The 14,787-nt window shown below is 39.9% G+C and overlaps 1 long non-coding RNA gene across 1 annotated transcript; it reads right to left on the bottom strand.

Moving 5' to 3' along the window:
• Positions 1-3,239: 3,239 nt before the first annotated feature.
• Positions 3,240-14,731, bottom strand: LOC308188489. The gene is made up of 2 exons (XR_013945528.1): positions 11,862-14,731; positions 3,240-10,919 (listed from the first exon to the last, which is right to left on the bottom strand). It is a non-coding gene; the product is annotated as an uncharacterized lncRNA (long non-coding RNA).
• Between the last annotated feature and the right edge of the window lie 56 nt (positions 14,732-14,787).

Raw genomic sequence — 14,787 nt, 5'->3', positions numbered from 1 at the left:
AAATGGGGAAAGCAAGAACCTGAAAGCAGCAGATGGAGTTTTCCCTCTTTCCCTGCTACCTGGCTGCTGCTCAAGCCCTTTCTCATATTCTCTTCACCTCAGCCTCGCTCCACACTTACTTCTCCAGTGTAACCTCTCTTTTTTGCTCTAATATCCATGTACCACTTCACCTCCAGAGTAAACCCACAAAAGGAAAAAGTAATAATCACAGAGCTGATGCTTGCCATCACTTTGTCTGTGCAGCTGGCTAGGCTATAAATGTGTTCTGTGGAGTACTTTGCAAGGCATGGATCTGTCCCTGAGTGCTTGTTAGGCACTGGGATCCCACCACTTATTAAAAACTTCATGCCAGCTGAGGATGTTGTTACTAGCACTAATTGGTGTAACTCAGCTAAATTCACTTGACATGAGGGCAATCAACAGTCTTTGATGTTTAAGAATCACTCTGTGTGTAACAGTACTTTGTGCAACTCCTTTGCATAACTTGTCATGCCTGCCAGATGCATTTGCAATGTCATCAAAAAGCCTCCCCTAACTTTTGATCATGGTAATGATTCAGTACGAGTTTCCAGCAAAGAAATTTGCTTTTCTTAAATAGGTTTCAGAATAATGCTGTCATTCATGGTGCTCATTTTACTGTTTTTAAAGATCACTTTGCAAAACAAATTTCCCTGGGACAGCAATATGTGAACAGAGATTAATGTTTTACATCCTGGAACAAGTTGTTTCAGCTATGCCCAAATATTGCCAAAAAATAGCAGAGCTGAATGAAAATGATAGTATGAAAATGATAGCACACTCTTATCCTGCCTAATACTTATTTCTAGCCCTGTGTTCTCTTTCCCACAAGCGATGGAGTCCACAACAAATCACATTTCATCTTAACCATGGAAAAAGAGATTCAACAACATGACATCTTGTCCTTTTAAAGTATTAATGAGTAACAAAGCTTTAACAAAAATGAATGGGACAATACTAGTATTTCACTAGAATCTATGTAACGTATGAAGGATGGATGCACTTCAGCATTAAATAATTACAGGCCCATTTCTGCTCGTAGTTACCTAAATTACTTGAAAGATAGGTGAACTCAGTACAGTTTTTTTTTTCCTGTTTTGTCTAAATATAATTGATGATGAGCGACTTGAATAGGCTTTTGGTCTGTTCTTGAAGTTTCAGTGCTTTTCTCAAGGTGACCGATCATAATTTACAGCAATGGATAGCAGCAGTTCCTAGGAAGCAGACAGTGCCATTGATTTTGACCTAAGCTTTCAGCTGGCAAGCCACCAGTTACTTCTATAAAGGTTTCAGGCTCTTGGCATGGAAGTATATAGTGCTGGCCCTTTGGCAGTCTGAGATGGCAAGATAGCAGAGGTATCAATTCTGTTCTCTTGGTGAAACTCATGGGCAGTTGCTGCTGCAGTGCAACATAAAGGTCTGCTTTGGAGGCTTTTGATCATCACAGATTTAATGAACTTTCCAAGCAGAGGACTTGATGTGCTTATATTCTTTAGCAGTAATACCCATTTGGCAACCGACACAATAGATGCTGATTGATGGGTTTACAAAGAAATGTACTAACTATAAACTGTGCCCAAAAATTCCCTTTCTCTTTGGCAAGAACTGATCAAATGTAAAGTAACACAACACAAAATATCAAAGCATTATGAGGCAAACCTTGAATGAAAATTTAATTGAAATTCACCATACAATGTTTGATCATATGTGTAGGCTTAGAGATTTTAGTGCAAAGTGAAACATTTATTTGCACAAGTTTGGAGTTTTGTTTTCTGTTTTGGCCTTTCTTTTTTTTTTTTTTTTTTTTTCCTGGGTACTGAGAAATTTATCTAGCTTACAGCTTCCAAAGATACTGTACAAGGGCTTCTAAAACTACCACTAATCGCAGTTAACAGATCAGCAAAATCCTTTCTTTTCTGTGCAAAGATCTTCATCAGACATCCAATTCAACTACCTGGAAGGCTATTTGTTGTTACCTGGTATCGCTGGGAACTCCAGATATCTTTATTGCTAGAATCAAATTCAACAAATAAACTGTTATCATGCACCAAAACACAGGCACACAGACAGGATAAGGAATATTACTATGATACATAGATGAGGCTTCTTTTAGGCGACAAGGTATCTTTAAATCATTTGCTCTTAATTGTATTGGTTTGGGAATTTTCAGTAGAGTGAGCTAGGAGATAGTGCTTGGCCTGTGCTCTCAGGAAGACCTCCTAGGAAGATAGTCTAGCTTGTTGCTGCCTCTGCCTTGCTGCCTGATTTTTGTTGGTTTCTTAGACTGCAAGTTCTTGGGGACCTGCTTCACTTCTGTTCTGCATTTGTGAAAGTCCCTGCAGCGTGCAGTCCAAGGCTTGCATTCCTACAGTGTGTATAAAAAAATAAAAGCCCAGAGGTCAAGTAGTAGCACCTGTAGAGTGTGTAGAATTTCGCTGGTAGATTTGGGACTTTCTGAAGGAAGTTTCTATATGACCACAGTAACTTTCAGATAATTTCTAATAACTATGCACCTTTCCTTTTAGTTTTTCCTGCTTTATTTCCATTGGCTTTTGGCTTTTTCACATGCAGTGGTTGTTCATAATAATAAGCCCTAAGAGACAAGGCAGTGTAATGCTTCTGAAAATACAACAGATGCTTGTAATATTATTGCCCTCTCTGCAGGGGCTTCTATGAACTGTTTCCCTGCTACACTCAGCATGTTAACATCCAGGAGCAGAATAGTGTTTGTGGAATTTATAATGGGGCCAAGGATTCAAAAAAAAAAAAAAGATCCACAGGGCCTTATAACTACAGAAGCTCCAGATTATATGTTATCAAGCTGCCTCCTCTTTGCTGGTTTTCAAACACAACTCAGTTTGCATTTATGGCCTCTTCTGAATAATCTTCACTTGGTGTATCCTTAATAAAAGACTGTCAAGAAGAATAATTATCTGCCAAGTACTGACATGTTTGGGAATATTCAGCACAAGGTTTGGAGCATTATTCAAGTTAATGACTTCTTTTGTCACCCTTGAAATATGCATCGTCACTCTGGAAACCTCTGTGTCCTGGAAGGTGTGCAGTGCAATGAGACGTGTAAGCGAACATGAGTCAGGCAGAATAGCGTACATGATGAATGAAAAAAATAAGTCCTTAGGAAAGCCTGGAATGCTAACAGAAGGGCCAAAAAATTCTCTTTTACATGGGTGATGTTATAAATGACTGAGTCCCAAATAGGATTACAATCAAAGTTTACAATTTATTAAATGAATAGAGGCAAGCAAACAGCGCTGGGTGCGCCGGGAGTCTCTGCTCCACCAGGACGCACACCTGTTACGTAAGGCGGCTGGTTTTTATGCTCCTAGGCTAATACATATTCATTACTACTTCTAGAAAAGGCAGGGTTATTATAATTGGTTTCCCGAATCCGAAGTCCTCCCAGGTGCGCCTGCTTATCAGTCTCTGTTAGTTTCTCGGGGGCCGCTCGGACAGGGAGGCTCATATTCTTCCTCCTTATCTAGTGGTCTCTTGGCCGGCTGTCAGAAGTTACTGCATGTCCGTGCAAAGTCAGCAGTTTTTCTCTGAAGAAATCCCTTTGTTCTCTTCTCGCCTAAACCCAGGCCTCAATGTTAACCCTTCACACCCCTTAGTGGCACGAATTGCTGGACTATTCCTTACAGTGAGGTGGGAAAATGGGGTAGGTTTTATTTTCTACTGTCTTGAAAGATTTCTGGGAGTGCAGGCAAGGGCTTAGAGAGAAAATACGCATGAAAAATGTAAAGGTCTGTGAAATAAATTATAAACTCCTTGTTTCCAACATTCAGTCCTTATATAGCATTGTTTTGTCTTCTCCGTCTCCCAGCCATTCTCCCCTGATTTTTCAAACTTTTCTATGAATAAAGTGTTACCCCCATACTGAAGCCAGGGATAGAAGAATGGGGGCTTGCTTAATCGCATTAATGATTTCTAAATAAAACAATCGTAATTATTAAAGCCAGGAATGGAAGAATGGGGGCTCGCTTAATCGCATTCAAATAGATATTGCTGAGCGTCTTTGCTTACTGCTGTGCAAATTAACCGAAACAAGGAGTCTCGAGGCCCCTCACAGAGGATGTTTCCTGACAAAAACAGGGAACCTGTCTCAAAAACCAGCTGAGACCGACCTTGTGGTTTGGATGAGAGCCAAGGAGCAGCTGAGTCTGTACAAAGGCAGGGGGTCAACTAGTGATGATGAAGAAGAGTTATCAACATTCATCCCGACGACCACCACCAGAAGGCACTGCACAGGCGCAGATGGGAGGAGTTTATGGAAATGACTTCTTGGAGCTAATTTTAATACAAAGCGGGGATATGTTATGAATATGTATAGGCGTATTGGGAAACTTCATGCATATGTAACTCTTTACTGCATATAACCAAAGCAAGTTGCCTCGTTAGGGTGCACGTGCCTTTGGGAGCTATCGCACATGCGCCCGGTGCCGAAATAAACCCCATACCTACTTTATAACTCATTTGCTTTGAGTTGTAGAGTTCTTCCACGAAACAATACTACTCTGACAGGCTTTGTAGCAGCAGTCATTGTTCTGGTCCAGAAGATCCTTCCTCCCCCTAAGGTCTTTGGTCATAAAAATCATTCTCTGCCATAGAAAGCTTCAGCAGAGCCCACAGTCTCTAACCACTGGATTCCTGCAGCCTCATTGCTCCACTTGCAGGCATTCGTAAGTGTTTACCCTCAGCAGTTTCTTTCCAGTTAATCAGCTCTGCACTGAGTCCCAGCCTTGTCTTTGCACATGGCCTCTACCTGTCTGAAGGGGCATATAACAAATGTATTTGTCTTCATAGCTTAAAGGGAGGGAAAACTGCATCCCCCCAGCTACCATTTCCTATTTTTTCATGATTATTTTTTTAACTCATATTTTATTCCTTTTTCCTCATTTTAAACTCAGATTTTTCTCTTACATTTGGCTTTTCCTTATTTTTTTTTCCCAGACTGGTATCTTCAGACTATGATTAAATGGATGCAATGAAATGCCTTTCATGGTTTTTTTTTTTTTTTTTTAATTATTATTAAAAACTCTGACTTTTGAAAGTGGGATCATTCTGTAATACTGTGCAACTTGAAATTAATGTTTCCAAGAATAATGCATGATGCTCATTTGCCCTTTGACAAATTGCAATTTAAACATTTACATGTTATAAAATTTTCAATCCTGTACTTTGGAAAATCTCCACTCCCAGTGTGAATGTGTGCAACATTTCTTCCTTATTGTGTTTGATTTTTATCTCATCTTGCTTAAATCTGAACTTTCTCCTTTTGGTACATATGACTGCCTGTAGGGTTCTTGAATATGTACAAGGACAATACATGAATCTGGTCTAAGGCTCTATTTGATCATATCTTTTTAACAACCCTAAATATTTTTGTGGAAATCCTGGTCTTTCTGTGATGAAAATGGCAGTGTCTGGGAAGAACACCTTATTCCTATTTGTATCAGCATCCACTTCTAGAAATAGTTGCACAACAGTAGGTATATCAATATAACTAAAGCCTTGCATTTTTCTGGTGTTGTCAAGATGTTAGGTGTCATTTTCTGGGGACACAATTTTGCTAGTTAGGTATATATAAAGTATAAAACACCATAAGCTTTTGAATTTAGCTAGGGCATGTACTTGCTATTGTAACTACAAATAGTACTAGTAATAGTAGTAGTACCAGCAACTACATGCAATTATTAAGTGGCTGCTTACCTCATCCATATGCAAAATACTACACGAACCCCATTCATCACACATTCAGCTAAGACCAGAGTTATTTAAACACTCTGGTGCTTTAAATCAATCCACAAATACACTGGGAGACTTCCTCCTCTGTGTCTGCTCATCCTACAGAGACACAGTGTCCAGCATAGCTTTTCCTTGGTCCTTTTTTCTGGCAATGTTGGATGCTAGTCAAACTGCTTATGAGTCACACACTCAAGTTCCCCATTATCTCAGTTCCACAGTTACAAAATACAAAAGTTACAAAGCAGTCTGCAACTGCTTTGGCCAACACACACACTATTTAGCTGTAAGTACATATATTCCATTGGTTTATGAATACTTCCTGTCTTATGAACAAGTTTGTTTTTAATAAAATATAATAATAATTGAACATTCTTTGTTGAATCTCTGTGAGTGAAATCCCCATTGTGCTCTGATGGAAACTCATGAAGAGTGGAGTTTAGGGGCATCGGGCAGCTTGTGAATCTGAGCTTTTTCCTTTTGTATTATATTTGATGCCTCGGCACCATACCTTGAAATTTAGGCAATTCACCTTCTAGTAATTTCTTCAGAGTTGTTTGTGTTTTTTCTACAACTCCCCCATCAAACCCCTTCTAAGTGATGGTTTTGACCTGTGAAATTCATGAGAGGACTATAGTTTTCCTTTCTGCACCTCAACTCCTCTCTTTTCAGGCTAAGGCTGCGTAGGTCAGAAAACTAGTGCCATACGTGTAAGCATGTTCAGCAAAAAATGCTAATAATCCTACGTCACTGGACAGTGATTTGTCTTTTTGTTTTATTTTTGGTGAGGCCCTGGAGAATTTGCATGAATAGAAATCCAGGTAGGCATAAAACAGTGATGAATGGATCTCCCAGCTTGAATACTAAGCAGTAGCTCCAGCCTGAGTGATGAAACTAGGGTATTAAAACGATTCTTTTACAAGAATAAGGTATGTGTTCTCAGGGTGTCTCTTCAGCACTGACCATTATTGCTGTTAATGATGCATTTGCAGGGAAGTTTGCTGGACATTTTGGACCCAGTTCAGCCCAAACACAGCACCATCAGCTTCAGTGGAACTCTGCCCATTGCAATGAAGCCCGAGTTTTTTGCACCATGATTTACAGCATGTGCTGATTCGACGAAAGGGAATTGCAGTTGTATGCTGGCTTTTTAAAATGTTTTCACTCTTGAAAGAAGCCTGATTGACAAAGAATATGAGCCATTGAATTATAACGCCCCAGATTTTACTAAGAACACTCTAAATATGCAAATTTATGGGAGGGGAAACAATATTCTTACTCTTACTTAGGATGTGCTTGATAGACAGAAATAATTTTCTTGTCACTTGTTACAGAGAAGAATTATTAATTTTGCTTTGTCTGTAGAAAGGCAAAAGCCAGCAATCATATTACAAAGTAGGTTGCGTAAATTGGTTGACTTTCAGTGCTTCTCTCCCCATCACATCTTATGAAGAAGAAAAGATTTCTTAATGGTGCCAGGTTCCATTAGAACAGTAGCGCAACATAGTTTTAATTGACACATGCCATGTCTTAGGAAAATAACAGGCAAATTCCCTGACCATTCAATTACCATATAAATAAGAATACACATATCTCCCCTCATATCAGCATCTTGCTTTTTTGTTGTTGATGAAAATATGTTAATAGGTAAAAGCAGCTTTTCATTTGAATAATGACTTAATGCTTCTGTGAACTTCAGATGGTGGATTAAGCCCTTTCTTTAAAAGTTTGCAATTTCCCTATAGTTCACCAGCTGCTTTTGCTCATGGAAAAAAAAAAATGCAAACGGGAGACTTCAAACCTCAGCACCTGCTAGGGTGCTGCTGCGGTATATAAATCTGGTCAGGGAAATGAAGCATGCAAGTCTTCTGCTGTCTTTTATTCAGAAGACTATCATTGATGGGAGACATGAAAAAGACCAGTGATGCATGCTTTATGGTGTAGACCAATTTTCTTCTTTGTGCATAGCCAGGTGGAGCTCATCCTTTGCAGGTACATGCTTCAGATTTACAAGATCTCTGAGGAAAGAAGCAACGCTACCCACTTGACTTGGCCATAAGAGAGGCACCAGATTTGAGTCAAAATGAATTACATGTGGGGCCCAAAGTTCAAACAGGTATCGTTATTCAAGTTACCGTCCTATTAAGGAAGAAAAATAAAGGCAACACCATGCTTCCCCAACCTCATTTCTGAAATAATTTTATCTTGCACACTGACTGCTTAATAAGAGTTTTGAGCATGCTGGAGGAGAGAAAGTGCTTTGAGGCTGGACCCTGTATCAGTGCAGCATCCCAATCTGCAGCTAGATGCTGTGATATACAGTAGCATGGGGCTCTGCAAGTAGTGATTATCAGATGAAACTCACCGTTAAGATTGCACAGTTGTGAATCAGCTGTTAAAAATAAAGCTTCCAGTAGATGGAAGGCTCTTCTTTGTGCTTTCTCCTCATCTCTTCCCCCTACTCACTGAGACTAGGATCTGAAAGCCACTGTGCTCTGATTGTACCCCTGTGTCACTTGGGAAAGCACATTGCATTTGCAATTCACTCTGCAAGGACCATTTGATTTTCAAAAGGTGTACTTAACACATCTGTCTGAAAAATCCAATCTGTTAATTATTAGCTCCAAATGATATATAAGTTCACACTGAAAGCAGGAAAAGCATCGGGCTTTGCAGAACAGTGATTTGTTCCTCACAACTGAATTCCTCAAAGTGTCTATGTCTTTCTATCCTTCTGACTGTGGAATAAGAATCTATGTCCATTTGTCTCGCCAGAGAGGAAAATAATCCATGTTGTACTATGCACTTGGAATGGTGCAGATAAAGGAATGTGTAAATAGATACCTTTGCTTGTATTTGCTGCTGTAGCCTTTGTGTTTCTCTCCTAAGGCTTGTTACCGCAATAGTCCTGCTATAACAAAAGGACCTCTTTTCTTAGTTTAGCTGATGAAAGGGCTCTTTAACAGGACTGTCCTGGAAATGGAGTAAGATTCAGTTTACCCACCATCTTCATCAAATAGGAGAAAAAATAGTAGGGTTCAAGCAAGCACAACACTGATATATATATAAAATATATATATAAATTCCAATTTAAGTTCTTTTTACATTCCTTTCGAATTTTTGTTCCACTGAGAGTACACTTCGATTCCTAATTTCATTTGGCCATTTTAAAAAGCAAAAGATGATACTCCATAATAGCCTACATAAAAGTTTCAGTATAATAGATAGAAGTCAACAGAAGCCATATGGAACATGAATAGGATCGCCTTGCTTTGTTGCCCATTAGCGTCTTGGTCTAGTTCCATATGGTGATTGAGCTCTGTTTACATAACTTTGATGATGTAGGCATCTATATTATTGGAATTGTTAACCAATTAATAAAAATCTACTGCCATATGTGCTGATTCTACAGTTTGCTGTTTTATTTGCATTGGAAACTGTTTTGGGAAGAACTCTTATCTAAATCCTGTTCTGATGATAATGTCCTTCTATACAGAGACTCATCCCACAGTTGCACATCTAATTTGTGCGAGAGGAAACTCTTGATGAAAACTGATACAAAGCTTTTGGTAGAAATTCAGATCCAAGCTGTTCATGACTGTTGTGATTTAACCCGGCTGGCAGCTAAACACCACACAGCCGTTCGCTCACCCTCCCCCCTCCCTCTCTGGGATGGGGGAGAGAAACGGGAAAGTGAAGCCGGTGAGTTGAGATAGAGACAGTTTATTAAGACAGGAATATAATAATAACAATAATAATAATAATAGTGATAATGGTAATAGTATTAACAATAATAATGTGTAAGAAAACAAGTGATGCACAATGCAATTGCTCACCACCCGCTGACCGATGCCCAGCCTATTCCCGAGCAGCCGGCCCCCCACCCCGGCCAGCCACCCCTATATATTGTTTAGCATGACGTCAGATGGTATGGAATACCCCTTTGGCCAGTTTGGGTCAGCTGTCCTGGGTCTGTCCCCTCCCAGCTCCTGCTGCACCCCCAGCCTGCTCGCTGGCAGGACAGAGCAAGAAGCTGAAAAGTCCTTGGCCTGGTATAAACACTGCTCTGCAACAATTAAAACATCAGCATGTTATCAGCGCTCTTCTCACCCTAATCCAAAACATAGCACCCTACCAGCTACTATGAGGGAAAATTAACTCTGTCCTAACTGGAACCAGGACAATGACCTGACACAAACCAGCTCTTTATGGTCCATAACTTTGGGACAAATTCCGATTAATGAATGCATGTCAAAAAGCAAAGTGTAAGTCATCACCTAATGCATAATTTAGGAAGGTGTTAAATATGAGGTAGAAAGACTCATGAATAGGCTTCTGGACAAAAGCTGAAGAAATTGATAAAAAGAACTTGGTTCCAAGATTATTCATTAGTTGTTAAAAAACTTGGAAAGGGATTTAAATCTCTCTCTTTGGTTGAAGACCAGATCTTTTATGTCTTCACAAGGGACGGATTTTGTCATGTTTTCCCACTGAGAAGCGTGCAACTTTTTGAACACGTGGTACACACTGAGAGGTGGACCAATGTGCTTCTTACTGAATTCTTTGGTTGCAGAACATATCTCTCAGAAAAATCCATACCTATAATCTTTCTCATTCAATCCTCATTTATCTCTGCCCTCCAGGAATTACCAGCCCAGATCACCTCGGCTTCCATTTACATTATCTTCTAAAGCAACAAATATATTTGTACAGCAGTGCTCTAGCAGTACTTGTGGGTCATAAAGTACTACTCTTTCAGTTAATCTATGCATCATAATTAACTTGTTTCAAAAAAGCACGCACGCTATTTGCCAGAGTAAAAGCTTTTGCTGCTTAATGTGGTAACATTAACCCAGCAACAGAGGATTTGGCCCATATCAGCATTTATTTCCTTTAAAAGGGAGTGACTCTGAAAAGAGCCTGTGGATTCACTGGACTGCTATTACCATAGCACACTAACGGTAATTACTGTGGAATTTCCTGTTTGAGGAAATCCAACTGTGAGTTCATAAACATGTGTGAAAGGAAATGGAGAGGAAAAACAAAATTCAGATATTTCTTCAGTCACTTAAATCTTGCTTTCAAATCACAGCTTTCTTCATTCTGTTCTGTTCTGCAGCAATGGAAGGCTCTGCAAGCTGCATGAAGGGGGGAAGTATTAAAGAAAAAAAAACAGTAAACAAGCAGTTCTTTTTTACTGACTTGTATATTATTCTTACTCTAAGTGGTACAACAGGAATTTCTTCTCGCGTTTTAAATTATGTTTTTGCTTTATTACCCATACCGTAGTACTTCACTGCCATTTTAGAAATTACAGATGCATTCAGAGAACACTGCTGAATACTGGATTTGTGTATTTATGTTACATTCATTGTGGTAACTGATACAATATACATCATAATACATACCTAATAATAAGGGACACGGTAACCCATATTAAGTAATTTTTGTATTAGAAGGCTCTCATTTGCAACTTTTTTAAAGCAAAGTGTAACAATAGTGAATTACATTCCTTAAGTGAAACTGTATATAAATTACAGATTTATAGACGACAAATAACATATATTTTGTTCTTGTTCATATAAAATGAAAGGCTAGGATATACACACATTTGAGAGTCAGATTGGGTACACTCACCCATATCATATTCTCTTATTATGAAGAAAAAAGATTACATAACTTAATAAGCTTATCCTGGTAAGCATTAGCCTAGTAAACATGCCACAGCATTACTCGAAAACATGACTTTGCTTTTTTTGTTGATCTTTTCTCTGGTTCCCATAAAGTCAGCTTCCCTCAGTGCTGAAACATATCTTAGACACCCATGATGCAAACCTGTTGCATTTTGAGCTAAAAAACTGAGGCCATCTTTTACCAAGTAAAAACGGATAGCCTGATATTGCTACACTATTTTATCAGTCAAACTTGCTTTCTGTGTTGAAACTCTTGTCCATACTTAGCTTTATACTTAGTCTATACTTAGCTTTATACTTAGTCTATACTTAGCTTTCGATCCTAGCTATGATCCTAGAATATTGATCATCTACCCGTGCAGTTAAAACAACACCAGCGGTATACACCTTATGTGGGCATTCAGCCAACAGGAGATGATGAGCAGCTGAGTCAGCACCAAAGTCTTCCAGTGACAATGGATGACTTGCAGTCATCACTGCTCTGATTTGAACTTTGCTGCTCAGGAGATCTCAGTTACTGGAAGTTCCCGCTCTTCAAAATTTCTAGATAACCTCTTCTCTACAAATTGAGCTTAAGGCGATAGACAGGTGTCCATCTAAAGTTCTTTCTAAACAACCTGTTTATTGAAACATGCAGAAAGACACAGAAGGGCTAAGGTACAATCAAGGAGAGTGTCATGCCCAGTGAAGGATGTAGAAGTACAGTAGACCAACCAAAAATTTGGACTTGCCTTCCTCTCCTCCCATTGGTACTACTGCTCTGAGGAATTAAATGTCAGTCTCAGCAAGGACCTCACCATAGTCATTACCATCTGGAAGAAGGCTGCCTGGAGACTCATATCGATTGGTAGCTGATTAAGAAAGTGTCAAAGTCCACAGAAAGAGATCTCTTTTAGACCAGACTAACATGAGCAAAATAGCTCTCATCTGTAGGACAAACTCTCACCCATGAACTTCACTTCTACATCTCATTTTGAGATGGCAGTTGTCTGCAATTGCACAAGCAAAATGATTTTGTTTTAAAATAATAAGGTTTATTCTAAATCCATTGAGTGGAAGTGTTAATAAAGAGAAAACTGGAAGCATTGTTCTTCAGGTTTTCTTTTGTGGTTGCAGACACAATATTAAAATAATAAAAATACAAATATAAAACAATGCATTTGAAACATGCAAGGCAATGTCAGAGCATTCAGGTTACATGCATAAAATCATGAAGGCATGATTGGAAGTAAATCTGGAAACTAGGCAATCTGAATGCACAGTTTTTCAGAAGAAACCTTTGAGGCAGGCTTTGAAGTAAAAAAATACAACATTTGGCTTTTTCAGCCTGAGGAGTAAGTCCAAAATCAATCATAGGCCTGCTGTGCTTTAATTTCAGGTCAGACCTAGTGGCAACAGCAGCTCAGGAAAGACTCTGAAAAGTCCAGAGACTTCAGTGGGGATTTGGTGAGAAAATGGAGTGATCCAAGCAACTACAGGCTCTTTTAACTGACCTCATTAGTACACAAAGCTTTAAAATAAATGCTGAATGAAAACCTAATTAAAGATGTGGAGGTAAATGCAAAACTAGTTAAAATGCAGCAGGACTTCACCAAGAATAGAATATACCAGACTAAGCCAGTATCTATCTCTGATAAATCATTTTTTCAAACAATGAAAATATGGTAGATCAAATCTACCTGGACTTCAATAAAACATTTGAGAGGATGCCATGTGAGAAAATATTAATTAAGATGGAGAGATGTGGATGAATGTAAGACATAAAAAGTAAGGATAATAGCGTGTGCTGAAGGGGAAACTCTGGATGGAAGGCGGTTACTAATGCAGTTCCATAGGGACTGATCTCAGAACTAATCTTAGTTAAAATTTTATTAGTGACCTTGGCACAAAAAACATGAGTGTGCTAATGAAATTTGCTGATGACATAAAGCTAAGACCTGCTGTTACAACAGAAAAGGACTGGAATACCCCATGGAAGGAATTGTATGAGTCTGTTGACTGGAGAAAGAAATGACATGCAATTTAATGGAAGAAATACAAAGTTATGCACTTAGCAAAAATACTTATTAATTCTAATAAAGTAAGGAGGAGGCTTCTCCACACAGACAGAAGACAGAAGAGAAACTGCATCAGTCAGAGGCAGGAGGGAGTCCACAGTGAGCTGCTTTTTGTTTGGAAAAGATGGCACAAGGGACATGCAATGCAGCTAGAGCCGTACAGGCAGTTTTCTGGTCAGAGCTGGCATCCCCTCTCTGACAGCAGCCAGCAGCAGAAGCCAGGAAAAAGGGGAATCCAGCAGTATTTTCCTGGAATTGTGGAAGCAGCCGGCAATTTGTGACTCAGTGATGTCTTTGTGCCTTTTTTCATGCCTTTTTTTTTTTTTTCACCTTCCACTGATTTATCTTAGCTTACTTCCTACTCCCTCACCCTCTTGTTGGCAATGACTGTTTCCCAGCATCAGTCTAAAGGAGCAGTTAGAAAATGGCATAATCCAGGTGAAACTGTAGGACAGATCAACCTAGAGTATTTAATTAGGATGCTGACGGTACTTTGTACCCTATCCTACCTGCTTTGGGACTACATCCACTTGGGTAGCCTAGAGGAGTTACTGGTGTCATACACTTAGGAAAAAAAGCTATGTGAAAATGATGAACGTCAGTCTTTTGTATACAAACTGGAAAATTCCTCTGGGCAGATGTCTCCTGTTTATTCTCCAGACAGATGGAGCACTGCCACTGCACACTCGCAGCGCAGAGCCCCTCGGCACATGCAGGCCTTGCAGCGAGGGCCTGCATTTTTGACTTTTCCTCCGCAGATCGCTGGAGTGAATCACACAGGGCCGATCCCCCCTGAGCTCTCTGTCAATATGTTCACTGCTCCCTGCAGTACTCAGATGGTGCTGCTCAAATACTTGATAACTGATCCCCCCCCCCCCAATAATAAAGAGGCAGTAAAATGTGATTAATTTCCATATCTTCCTTCTGCATATGGTTTTATTTTCCTTCTCCCCTCTGGAAATCCGACTAACTCGGATACCGACTACTCTGATACTCGGTTACCCCCAGACCCATGAGCACGCAGTAGGGACGCTGAGGGACCCTGGGGTCACAGCAAGCCCAGCCTCAGCTCCTGCTGCCTCCAGCAACCCTCAGCAGGAACAGAAACCGAAAGGCCCCGGGGCTTTGCCATGCCTCTCAGAGCCCCAAGCCGAGCCCTAGGGGCAACCCCTCTCTCTCTCTCTCCCCGCCTCCGCCTCCTCCTCCCCCTCTCTCTCTCCCCCTCCCCCCCCCTCTCCCCCCCTCCCCTCTCTCTC

This window comes from Anser brachyrhynchus (assembly GCF_964034855.1).
Source record: "Anser brachyrhynchus genome assembly, chromosome: 1".
NCBI lineage: Eukaryota > Metazoa > Chordata > Aves > Anseriformes > Anatidae > Anser > Anser brachyrhynchus.
The sequence above is the reverse complement of the archived record's forward strand: the minus strand, read 5'-3'. Positions and strand labels throughout refer to the sequence as shown.